Raw genomic sequence first — 13469 nt, 5'->3', positions numbered from 1 at the left:
GATTCATGCGCATTGTCCGTGAATGGCTTATTGATAACAAGCTATCCCTCCATCTTGGGAAGACAGAATCCATACTCTTTGGCTCCAAACAGAGACTCGATACTTCTGAGTCTATAGACATCACATGTGATGGTCAAACCCTTGCCAGGAAAACAGGTGTTAAATATTTAGGAGTTGTTCTTGACCAGTCACTATCCATCCATCCATCCATCCATTATCTGTAGCTGCTTATCCTGTCCTACAGGGTCGCGGGCAAGCTGGAGCCTATCCCAGCTGACAATGGGTGAGAGGCGGGGTACACCCTGGTTATCGCAGGGCTGACACATAGAGAGAAACAACCATTCACTCTCACATTCATGCCTACGGTCAATTTAGAGCCACCAATTAGCCTAACCTGCATGCCTTTGGACTGTGGGGGAAACTGGAGCACCCGGAGAAAACCCACGCAGACACGGGGAGACCATGCAAACTCCACACAGAAAGGCCCTCGTCAGCCGCTGGGCTCGAACCCAGGACCTTCTTGCTCTAAGGCGCCAGTGCTAACCACTACACCACCATGCCACCTGACCAGTCACTATCAGGGAGCCAAATCGCTGACACTGTCATTCGCAAATCCAACACTAAACTTAAATTCCTGTATAGGCAGACCAGACGATTCGACATGGCTACCAAAAAGCTTTTGGTATCAGCTCTAATACAGTGTCATTTTGATTATGCCAGTGCTTCTTAGTACTCTGGTCTTACCAAGATCGTCTGCAGACCACTCAGAACAAAATAGTTCGATATCTACTCAGTGCCTCTCTTCGGACCCATATAGGTCATGTTGAGTTTGAGCAGGTCAAGATGTTGCCAGTGAGCCTACAAGTCAAACAGCTTAAATTACATCACATGCACAACATTATTCATGGTAATGCTCCACAATATCTAACATCTGCCTTTATTCCAAACTCTTCCCGCCATAATACCCGTTCAGGCCCCCTCTCTCTGTTTATCCCTTCTGTTAGATCTTTTGGACAGTCCTTTTTCACATATACTGGTGCTTGCTTTTGGAATGGTTTATTTAGTCATATACGGTCTCAGTCTTCCAAAAGTGCTTTCAAACATCTAGTCTGAACCTTTTTATCTCAACAGCTTTTAGAGGAAGAACTCAACCCTTTTATTATGTCATAATCTAACCAGTCCTCTGTTATTATATTGTCTTTGTCCTGTTAATTTTGATACAGGTATTTGTTTACTTGTATTTTGCACTAAGTACTTTTGTACAGTATTATTGTTTTATATTTATATTAGTATCATTGAACAGTGAAACAGCAGTGAGGTGTGCAGTTGGAACGACTGAATGGTTCAAGGTGAAGGTGGGACTTCATCAAGGATCTGCTTTGAGTCCTTTCTTGTTTGCCATAGTGATGGATAGCTTGATGGATGAAGTGAGGCAAGAGTCACCATGGAACATGATGTTTGCGGATGATATCGTGATATGTGGTGAAAGTAGAAAGGAGGTTGAGTTGGGTTTGGAGAGATGGAGGTATGCATTGGAATGAAGAGGAATGAAGGTGAGCAGTAGCAAAACAGAATACATGTGCATCAATGAGAATGGGGATGAGAGTGTAGTGAAGATGCAAGGAGTAAACGTAAAGAAAGTTGGTGAATTCAAGTACCTGGGGTCAACTGTGCAGGAAAATGGGGGCTGCGATAGTGAGGTGAGAAAGAGAGTACAGGCAGGGTGGAGCAGTTGGAGAAGGATTTCGGGAGTCATTTGTGATAGGAAAGTCCCAGCAAAAGTGAAAGGTAAGATGTATAAGACAGTAGTGAGACCAGCTGTAATGTATGAATTGGAGACCGTACCCTTAACGAAGAGACAGGAGGCAAATTTGGAGGTGGCGGAGTTGAGGATGTTAAGGTTTGCGATGGGAGTGACGAGGTTGGACAGGATAAGGAACGAGCACATCAGAGGGACAGCACATGTGGAGAGCTTGGGAATTAAGCTAAGAGAGATGAGACTGAGATGGTATGGGCACATCCTGAGAAGAGATGCAGAGCATGTTGGAAGGAGAATGTTGAGGATGGAGCTGCCAGGCAAACGAAAACGAGGAAGGCCAAAGAGGAGGTACATGGGTGTGGTGAGAGAGGACATGAAAGTGGCAGGTGTGGTAGAGAAGGATGCGGAAGACAGGGAGCAATGGAGACGAAACATCTGCTGTGGCGACCCCTAATCGGGAGCAGCCAAAAGAAGAAGAAGAAGATTTATATTATTATCATAGGGGTGGCACGGTGGCGTAGTGGTGCGCTGTCGCCTTAGAGCAAGAAGGTCCTGGGTTCGAGCCCAGTGTCCGACAGGGGCCTTTCTGTGTGGAGTTTGCATGTTCTCCCCGTGTCTGCGTGGGTTTCCTCCGTGTGCTCCGGTTTCCCCCACAGTCCAAAGGCATGCAGGTTAGGCTAATTGGTGGCTCTAAATTGACCATAGGTGTGAATGGTTGTTTGTCTCTGTGTTAGCCCTGCGATGATCTGGCGACTTGTCCAGGGTGTACCCCGCCTCTCACCCATAGTCAGCTGGGATAGGCTCCAGCTTGCCTGCAACCCTGTACAGAATAAGCAGCTACAGATAATAGATGGATGGATTATTATCATATTTATTTATATTTATTTTTACTACTCATGTTATTTGTTATCAATGTATATATGAGTGATTCCACGCTTATGGGTACTGAAATGGGGACATGAACTTATTTTTAAAAATTCACCTAAAACCATTTCTTTTTTACCATCAGGTCACAAAACATGTAATCTTTAATGAATGATATGTTAAAAGATAACTTTAATTTTCTGAGATGTAATAAAAACATATTTATATGCCAAAGTCAGAACGTAACAGAAGTGTTGTGGACATATAGATTCTCAATTTTAACAATGTAGAATTACTTTTTGAAACATAGGAAGGTGATGTTTTAGCAAATATAATTAATAAACATGTGTAGTAGAATAAACATACACATTCTTTCAATAAGATTAACATGGTATAGAGCTAGATTGTAATTAATTTGTAACAGACGCGAGATGGACAATCGTAACAGAAGTAATGTAACAGACATCATTTTGGAACTCATAGGTTTGACTTTGGCATATAAATATGTTTTTATTACATCTCAGAGAATTAAAGTTATCTTTTAACATATCATTCATTAAAGATTACATGTTTTGTGACCTGATGGTAAAAAAAGAAATGGTTTTAGGTGAATAAGTTCATGTCCCCATTTCAGTACCCATAAGCGTGGAATCACTCATATACCATATTTTTTCTTTATTTTAATTTTACATTCTATAGTTTCCCTTCATTTTGTCACTTGATTTTATAGGCCACAATGGAAATAAGTGTTTTCACTTTCTTGTGTCATCCATGTATTTTTAATGTATTTACAGTTCTTTGTATTTATTTACACTGAATTTACTAAATAAAAATCAATCAATCATTAAAGGCAGGATAAGCTATTTATTTTAGAAACCATTTTTGTGATATTTCTAGAAATTCTCTTTATATTATGAACAAATCAAATGCTGTGACAATAAAAAGAAAAAAAAATTGTCATCTTCAGCAGTCACAGGGCTCTAAAAACCCCATCCATTTGGTCAGAATGAAATAATTTGATGGCCTACCTGCCTGTCTTCCTACCGACCTGCGTACCAGCCACTGAGCTCTATATAAAATCTGGAGAGCTCAGAGCCCATTCCCTGCTGGAGAGACGAGTGAAGCCATTTGGCCACCATCTTACCACTCACATGTGTGTTAAACTGTTGTATCCAATCAAACTTGCCCCAAGAAAAGTATCTCCTGACTTTTTTCTTTCATTACCTCCTCTTATTTTCTCACCTATACATATCTTTATAGCGCACCGCTTTACTGTTGTTTTTTTCTTTTCCAATTCAGTCTCTGATCATTTTTTGAACGACTCTTTTACGACTATACTATTTTCGACAGAGATTATTTCAGTTTTTCTTTTATACAGTGTACCTTTCTCTTTCATATATCTTTTCTCCCTTTCTATCTATCTATTTATTGAATTTTATTTATTATACCAACACAAAAGCTGTACAATAATTCCTTTCAGTTTACGACAGTTGTTGGAACAGGATTATTTTCTCATGTTATTTGCCATTTTCACTTCATTCTCACAACCATGTCTTAACAGTATTTATTGGTCACATAATTCACTGTCACAATAGTCATGCAGCTTGCGACCAATAAATACTGTTCAGACATGACTGTGAGAATGAAGTGAAAATGGCAGATAATATGAGAAAATAATCCTGTTTCAACAACTGTCCTAAAAAGAAAGGAAGTATCTTTGGCTTGCAAGTGACATCAAAGCAAAATAGAAACCCGGGTGTCGGCCATGTTGGTGGAGATACAAATGTGAGGTCAAGCGACATTCCATACAAAACGTAGTCACGCGTGTGCAACTCTCTTTGTTTTTCCACTGATTTAAGCATTCTTTTAGCTGTGCCATATCTTTGTGCTGTAAATGGTTGTGGTCACAACAGTACTCGTGATCGTGGCACGTTCCGATTTTTTAGAATTCCGTCCGTGAGTCGGAAAGAGGGCGAAGAAACTCTGAGGCTTAGTACGGAGAGGAAACGAGGGGATCAGGACACTTCATCCAATGACCGTTTTGTCTAAAGCCTGTTTATATGCACTATCAATTATTTTATATTTCAAGTATTCCGGTGTTCGCGAATGAAAGCCCTGCGAGAGCGCTGGTCCGCGCCTAAAGATTTAACATGATCCAGCCGGCTTTAAAAATTAATAACTTGGCCAACGGCGCTCACAGCAAAGCCAAATTTTACAGGCACCTCCCTCTAAGCCTCCCCCTTCGAAAGAGCATGGTCTCGGGTCGGTAGGACCACGTCTCGGCCCGGGATTTGCGAACGAAGCCCTTATGAGAGTGCTGCTCAGCGCCTAAAGATTTAATATGATCCAGCCGGAAATAGACATGCAAGCGAGCAGCCTGCAATGACAAGAGAGTGAACTCATCCCAGGGTCAGCAAGTGGCACGGGCCGACGTGGTTACGCCCCTTAGTATGCTCTTTAGTGTCGAAGCGCACGTACTATGGCACTCATTTGCTTTAAAAAATGTGTTTTGCTTCAGGCAAATTCCATTGAGAATTCCTCCTTTTTTCGAACAAACAAATACCTGAAATATAACATTGATAGTGCATATGAAAAAGGCTTTGGATGAAATGTCTTAACGATTGGACAAAAAGGCATTGGGCAAAATGACCTGTATTTGCACTCAATGGTCAGTAGAAGCGTCTTATCTTCTGAAAATTCTGACTTTATAAAATGATATGGGTCAAAACCACACATCTATCTTCTCTTTGTATCAAATCTTCGCTCAACCGTTCAAATCATGGTAATACTGAGAAAATTCAGCACACTTTCAGCGGCTTTCATCCTAGTTGCTTTGTATATCCACCATCATGGCGGACGCTCATGACGTAGCACATTTTGATCACATGGTTGCAAGTTATCTATTGTACAGCCTTTGTGTTGGTATAATAAATAAAATAGATAGATAGATAGATAGATAGATAGATAGATAGATAGATAGATAGATAGATAGATAGATAGAAAAGGAAAAACTACTATATGAAAGAGAAAGATACACTGTATAAAAGAAAAACTGAAATAATCTCCCTAAAAATAATTATAGTAGTAAAAGAGCCATTAAAAAAAACGATCAGAGACTGAACTGGAAAAGAAAAAAAACTATAACAATGAAGAGGAGCGTTATAAAGATATGTAAGGAATAGGGGTAAAGGTGAGAAAATAAGAGGAGGGAATGAAAGGGGAAAAAAGTCCGGAGATACTTTTCTTGGGGCAAATTTGATCGGATATGACGGTTTAAGACATAAACCAAATCCACGCGATGCGAGTGGTAAGATGGCGGTCAAATGGCTTCACTCTGACGAGCCTATGAGCTCTCCAGATTTCACATAGAGCTCAGTGGTACCAGCACACACATTGCCTGTGCAGTTATCGCAGTCTTCCATAATGCTAGGCTATGGATATTTTGCTAAAGCTAGCAAGCTAGTCAACAGTTCTGGGTACTACAGTGGTGCTTGAAAGTTTGTGAACCCTTTAGAATTTTCTATATTTCTGCATACATATAATGTAGAACATCAACAGATTTTCACACAAGTCCTAAAAGCAGATAAAGAGAACCCAGTTAAACAAATGAGACAAAAATATTTAAAAAATTTTGAGACCCAATGTCTCAAAAACTAATAAAGATATATGGCTGAAATTCTGTATGGTGTTTACTGGGAATAATAACATTAGTTTGTGAAAGTATGAAACAAATCGGGGATGGTCAGTCAGGAACATTTTCTGAAATCTGGTAATTTGAGGTGGATTTACCCAACAATAAAAATGGTACAAGTCCAAAAAGCCTGAACAACAACCCAACTTATATACAAGCTATATCCAGCTAGACAGTTCAAGTTCAAAGTTACTTTTGGTCGGAGTTAATTGTTACATTGCAGTTGTTCAAAACAAAAGGGCTTTGCTGGGTGAAGTCCACGAATGAAGTCCTCTTGTAAACATCTCCGTCACTTTTCCTCACCTCCAAGTAGAACTACGGTATGACAATATTTCTGGTATTGCTCTCTTTTCTAGTTTTTCAATGTCTGTTAGTCTATTTTTCTCTTGTAAATATGCGTGAAGAATATCCAGTGAAGTTTTGGTAGCCTTTCGGGTGTTCAGCACGTCTTTCTCTTTAAATCTTCCGCTTTTAATGAAGCCAACCTCGCGGCCATGTTTGTGTCCAAACTGTCACAATCACTCGCTAGCGCAGAAGTTTTACATCTCCGATGTGTCTCTTTTCCAGTTTTTCTGTGTCCATTGGTATGTTTTTCTCTTGTAAATATGTGCGAAGAATATATAATGAAGTTTTGGTACCCTTTCGGGTGTTCAGCGCATCTTTAGTTTCAGTTTTCAGTTTATTTATTTAGTGCTTAAACCTAGCACTGGATTAGCCTTGTCTTCTCTCTTTCCCAGCCGACAAAGAAATGATTGTGCGCATGCGAAACAGAAAAGTCTTGTCACTGGATGAGTTCTGACGTGTGACGTCATGTTGTCTCGACAACATGCAATATTATAACAATATTGCACGCTCATTCTCCATTGGGGAGAGTGGTGTAATACACGGAGGATAAACGATATGATCACAATATTGCGTGCTATCAATAAACCCACAAGAAGAGAATAGAACATGTTTTTATTCCATGGAAAAAGTGGCCCGTATGTATAATAATTGGTGATATGGTACAGTTTTCTGTCAGGAAATGTTTAACATTTATGGAAGGAGTTTCCAGTCTCAGTGCCTTGTAAATATCTGAGGTAAAGCTGTAACTTTAAGATTCGATCATTGGAAAGACTTCAGGACAGATGACTTTGTACTTTTCGGGTTCTCGGTAACATGCCAAGGTTTGTTTTATTTTTTAATTTTTTTGTTTTGTTTTGTCTCATCTTATGTGTTAGGACTAGGACTGTTTTGGCCTCTAGAGGCCGCTGTTATTTCCTTTTCATGTCGTGTTTATTTTGGCCTCTAGAGGCCGCCACTGTTCCTGTGTTTTGTGTTTGTGTTAATTGCCTAATTATCTTCACCTGTGTCCTTAATTAGTTTGTCTATTTATACCCCTGAGTTCAGTCCTCTTGTCACGGAGTCTTTGTGCTGTTATGTTTATCTCCAGTTTCCTTTGTACTGTGTTTTTTGATCTTCTTAGCTTTTGTATTTTTGCACTTTGCTTTTCTTTTGGATTATACTCTTTGGTTGTTGTTTTTTTGTCTTTTGTTTTGCCCTGTATATAGTGTATATAGTTTAAATAAACCTTTTGATTCTTTTTCTACTTCCGCCTCACGCCTCTGCATTTGAGTCATCCCCCTGGTGGCCTAGTGGGGGTTTGCTGGATTATCACACCAACGAACCAGGTTCGAATCCCAGCAAAACCCTAACAGAAAGACTCCGTCATGACCGACTCAGCAGAGGCTGCTTCAACTGTCTACCCGGCCAACCTTCAGGGAATTATGGCAGCTTTGACACGCTTTGGAGCGACCATGGACGCTCATGGACGTACGCTCACCAGCCAACGTGAGGCCCTCGCTCGCCACGAGGAACTGCTTCAGCAAATTGGGAAAACCTTGGCACAGCTGACATCTCTGCCTGCATCTCCTGCTCCTGATCCAGTTCCTGCTCCTGATCCAGCTCCCACTCCTGCTCCAGTGCCTCCTGCAATGCTGCCTTCTTCACCTCGCGAACCCAGCCTTCCTGCACCACAGAGGTATGACGGCAAGCACAGTGAGTGCCGAGAGTTCCTTACCCAGTGTCAACTCACCTTTGAGCTTCAGCCTACCACCTACACTACAGATCGCCGCAAGATTGCCTTTGTGATCACCTTATTAGCTGGTAAGGCGCGAGCCTGGGCTACTGCTATCTGGCAAAGACAGGGACCTGAGTGCTTTGATTTCCAGCTGTTTTCTGAAGAGATGCTTCGGGTCTTCGATCAGGCAGACATCAGTACCGACGCAGCCCGAAAGCTCATGTCCATCCGGCAAGGAGGAAGCGTCGCAGATTACGCCATCTCGTTCCGAACACTCGCAGCAGTAAGTGGATGGAACGAGACTGCCCTGGTGTCAGCCTTCCACCATGGTCTGTCTGACCCCATCAAGGACGGTCTGGCCTCTATTGGATGCCCAAGTGACCTCGAAACCCTCATCTCACATGCTATTCGTCTGGACAACAGGATGAGAGAACGCCACCAAGCCTTGAGCCCCCCCAGCCTCCCTACCTCTACCTGGAGACCGTCTACCTCCTTCAGTGACTGTCCAGAACCCATGCAAGTGGGTCGTACTCGCCTCTCCGCATCTGAGAGGGAGCGCAGAAGGAGGGACAAGTGCTGCATCTACTGTGGCAAGCCTGGTCACTTCCGAGCATCATGTCCCGAACTCTTGGGAAAAGGACCGCCCCGTCCAGCCGAGGGAGGGTTGTGACGGGGCCTACCCTCTCTCCCGGACTCCCTGGCCAAGGAATCTACATCCCGGTCTCCATCTCCTGGGGTGAGTCTGTCCACTCTTGTCAAGCTTTGATAGACTCAGGGGCGGCTGGGAACTTTATGGATATTCACTTCGCCCAAAGCATCAATATTCCGACTGCACCTCTTGAAGTCCCACTGTCTGTGTCTGCCCTCGATGGCCAAGCGTTAGGTGATGGAAGAGTCACCCAAGTTACTTCTCCAGTTTTCCTCCAGTCTCAAGGTCACAAGGAAGAAATATCCCTGCACCTGATTCCTTCACCTGAGTTCCCAGTTATTCTAGGCCTTCCTTGGCTTACTCGCCACAACCCTCGCATAGACTGGGTAACAAGCCAGGTTGTGGAATGGGGCCCTGCATGCCATGCCTCTTGTCTGCTCTCTAGCTCTCCTGTGTCTCCTGCCGAGCCCCCTGATCTCACCGAGTTATCTCAAGTTCCCACAGAGTACTGGGATCTCAAGGAGGTATTCAGCAAGAGCAGGGCCGCCGTTCTTCCTCCGCACCGGGCCTACGACTGTGCCATCGACTTGCTCCCTGGGACTACCCCTCCTCGTGGCAGACTGTTTTCACTCTCTCAGCCAGAACGCAAGGCCATGGAGGAATACCTCAAAGATGCCCTGGTCTCTGGGTTTATTCGACCCTCCACTTCACCTGCTGGAGCCGGCTTCTTCTTTGTCGGCAAGAAGGATGGGGGGCTCCGACCATGTATTGATTACAGGGGCCTGAATAAGATCACTGTGCGCAACCGATATCCCCTTCCGCTGATGTCCACAGCTTTCGACCTGCTCCAAGGCGCCACCGTCTTCACCAAGTTGGACCTACGGAACGCATACCACCTCATCCGTATCCGACAGGGAGACGAGTGGAAGACTGCCTTTAACACCCCGTCTGGGCACTACGAATACCAGGTGATGCCCTTCGGACTCACCAACGCACCAGCTGTTTTTCAGGCCCTAATCAACGACGTCTTAAGGGACATGATTAACCTATACGTTTTTGTCTACCTCGACGACATCCTTATCTTTTCCAAGACCGTGCAGGAGCACCGCCACCATGTCCGCCAGGTTCTCCAGAGGCTGCTACAGAACAATCTGTTCGCCAAGGCCCAGAAATGCGAATTTCATGTTCCCGAGGTCTCCTTTCTGGGATTTATTGTACGGACAGGCCAACTCCAAATGGACCCTGCCAAGACCCTGGCCGTCCGGGATTGGCCTACTCCCAAGTCCGTTAAGGAGGTTCAGCGGTTCTTAGGATTCGCTAACTTCTACCGCAAGTTCATCAGGAACTTCAGTTCTGTGGCAGCACCCATGTCTGACCTCACCAAAGGGACAGGTGGATCTTATGGCTGGTCTCCTCAGGCAGAAAAGGCGTTCAAAGACCTCAAGGACCGCTTCTGCACGGCACCCATTCTGGTTCTCCCGGACACCTCCCAACCATTCATCGTGGAGGTGGACGCCTCGGACAGTGGTGTCGGCGCGGTGCTCTCTCAACGTTCGGAAGGAAAGCTGCACCCCTGCGCTTACTTCTCCCACCGCCTGAGTCCTGCTGAGTCCCGGTACGATGTGGGGGATCGAGAACTGCTAGCGGTCAAACTGGCCCTTGAGGAGTGGAGGCACTGGCTGGAGGGAGCACAACATCCATTCCTGGTTTGGACTGACCACAAGAACCTGGAGTACCTCCAGCAAGCCAAGAGACTGAACCCTCGACAGGCTAGGTGGGCCCTGTTTTTCAGTCGGTTTGACTTCACCCTCTCATACCGCCCCGGCTCCAAGAACACCAAACCTGACGCACTGTCCAGACTGTTCTCTGCCACTAACAGGGAGAATGAAGTCGGGCCTATTATCCCTGTGTCCCGGATTGTGGCCCCTGTCCGCTGGGGTATTGAGGAGGCTGTCCGACGAGCCCAACGCCAGGACCCCGGTCCTGGGACGGGGCCACCAGGCCTCTTGTACGTCCCACATCAAGCCCGGGCCAAGGTTCTCCAGTGGGGTCACTCTTCCCCTCTCACCGCCCACCCGGGAGCTCGGAGGACCCTGGACTTCCTGAAAAGACGCTTCTGGTGGCCTAACATGGAGAAGGAAGTAAGGTCATTTGTCCTGTCCTGTGAGGTTTGCACCAGAACCAAGAACCCACGACAGCGTCCCCAGGGTCTCCTGCATCCTCTGACCATTCCCCGGCGTCCCTGGTCCCACGTGGCAGTCGACTTTATCACGGGTCTCCCTGAGTCACAAGGTAACACGGTCATTTTGGTCTTAGTTGACAGATTCTCCAAGGCCTGCCGCTTCATACCACTGTGCAAACTCCCCTCTGCTCTTGAAACTGCGAAACTTTTGTTTAATCATGTCTTCCGAGTCTTTGGTCTTCCACAGGACATCGTCTCAGACCGAGGGCCCCAGTTCTCCTCCCGAGTGTGGCACGGGTTCTGCAAGGTCATCGGAGCCACTGCCAGCCTCTCCTCTGGGTTTCACCCACAGTCCAATGGTCAGACGGAGAGGCTCAACCAGGACCTGGAAACCACCCTGCGAGGCCTGGCTATGGATAACCCGACATCGTGGAGCACCTGGCTGCCATGGGCGGAGTACGCCCACAACACCCTGCAGTCATCGGCCACCAAGCTGTCGCCATTCCAGTGCCAATTCGGGTTCCAGCCACCTCTGTTCCCGGACCAGGAGGAGGACGCGGGGGTGCCCTCGGTCAACCAATATGTGAGACGGTGTCGCAAGACCTGGAGCAAGGTCAGGAAGACCCTCATACAGACCTCCAGAACCAACCAGACTCAGGCCAACCGCCATAGAAGACCTGCACACGCTTTCCGCCCTGGGCAGCGTGTTTGGCTGTCCACTAAGGACCTTCCACTGCGGGTGGAGAACCGCAAGCTTGCTCCTCGCTACATTGGCCCCTTCAAGGTGGTGCGCAGGGTGAACCCTGTCTCCTACCGGCTCCAGTTGCCCCGGACTCTGAGGATCAACCCCACTTTCCATGTTTCCCTGTTACGGCCCGTACTGACGTCTACGTATGCCCCTGCCCCTAGGAACCCCCCACCCCCCCGCATCTTCCAGGGGCAGACTGTGTTCACTGTGAATCGCCTGCTTGACTCCCGCCGGGTCCGCGGCGGGTTGCAATATCTGGTGGACTGGGAGGGCTATGGTCCTGAGGAGCGCTGCTGGGTTCCTGCTCGGGATGTCCTTGATAAAGAACTATGTCGGGACTTCCATTCGGCCCATCCGGATCGCCCTGGGAACGTCAGGAGACGCTCCTAGAGGGGGGGGTCCTGTTAGGACTAGGACTGTTTTGGCCTCTAGAGGCCGCTGTTATTTCCTTTTCATGTCGTGTTTATTTTGGCCTCTAGAGGCCGCCACTGTTCCTGTGTTTTGTGTTTGTGTTAATTGCCTAATTATCTTCACCTGTGTCCTTAATTAGTTTGTCTATTTATACCCCTGAGTTCAGTCCTCTTGTCACGGAGTCTTTGTGCTGTTATGTTTATCTCCAGTTTCCTTTGTACTGTGTTTTTTGATCTTCTTAGCTTTTGTATTTTTGCACTTTGCTTTTCTTTTGGATTATACTCTTTGGTTGTTTTTTTTTTGTCTTTTGTTTTGCCCTGTATATAGTGTATATAGTTTAAATAAACCTTTTGATTCTTTTTCTACTTCCGCCTCACGCCTCTGCATTTGAGTCATCCCCCTGGTGGCCTAGTGGGGGTTTGCTGGATTATCACACCAACGAACCAGGTTCGAATCCCAGCAAAACCCTAACATTATGAACTTAAAGAAAGAGGAATAAAAGAGAGGCAGCTAATACTGTTTATAGCTATTATCACGTAAGTGACAGGAATTAACACATTTTCAGGATGTTCCACAACATTACAACTTACAAATTGATATAAAGTACAATATATTGTTCTTTAATGAATACGAATTGTTACTATTGACAAATTGCTGTCGTGTAAAAGGAATAAAACACTACGAGATGTACTTTTATTGAAAATAATCAACGTCACAATGGGAACAGGCAGCAGGTTTCCAAGTGTTTTACTCCTTAATTAATGCTTAAAAGTTATCAAGTTCCAATCCAGAATTCTGGAGAGATTTGTGTTGAATAAAATAAAATAAAAATCATAACACAACTGTGGTACAGGCATGAAAGGAAAGTTTTCTCAGACCAAAAAAAAGAAGTGCTCAAAAATTGATTTACTTGCTTCAGACATGACGTAATGTTTGAAATTAACTATTTTTTAAATCTATGCATTTTTAATGCAGAATTTTATTCTCATCTCCTACAACACGGCTTTCCAATATCATTTTATCTCAGGACCAGGAACAACCTGGATCCAGAAAACTGGCCTTTTAGTGGGACTTGTTTCCTGCATCAGATTTCCTCTCTGATATCC

The sequence above is a fragment of the Neoarius graeffei genome, chromosome 27 (genome assembly GCF_027579695.1).
Source record: "Neoarius graeffei isolate fNeoGra1 chromosome 27, fNeoGra1.pri, whole genome shotgun sequence".
Taxonomy (NCBI): Eukaryota; Metazoa; Chordata; class Actinopteri; order Siluriformes; family Ariidae; genus Neoarius; species Neoarius graeffei.
Note: the sequence above shows the minus strand (reverse complement) of the source record.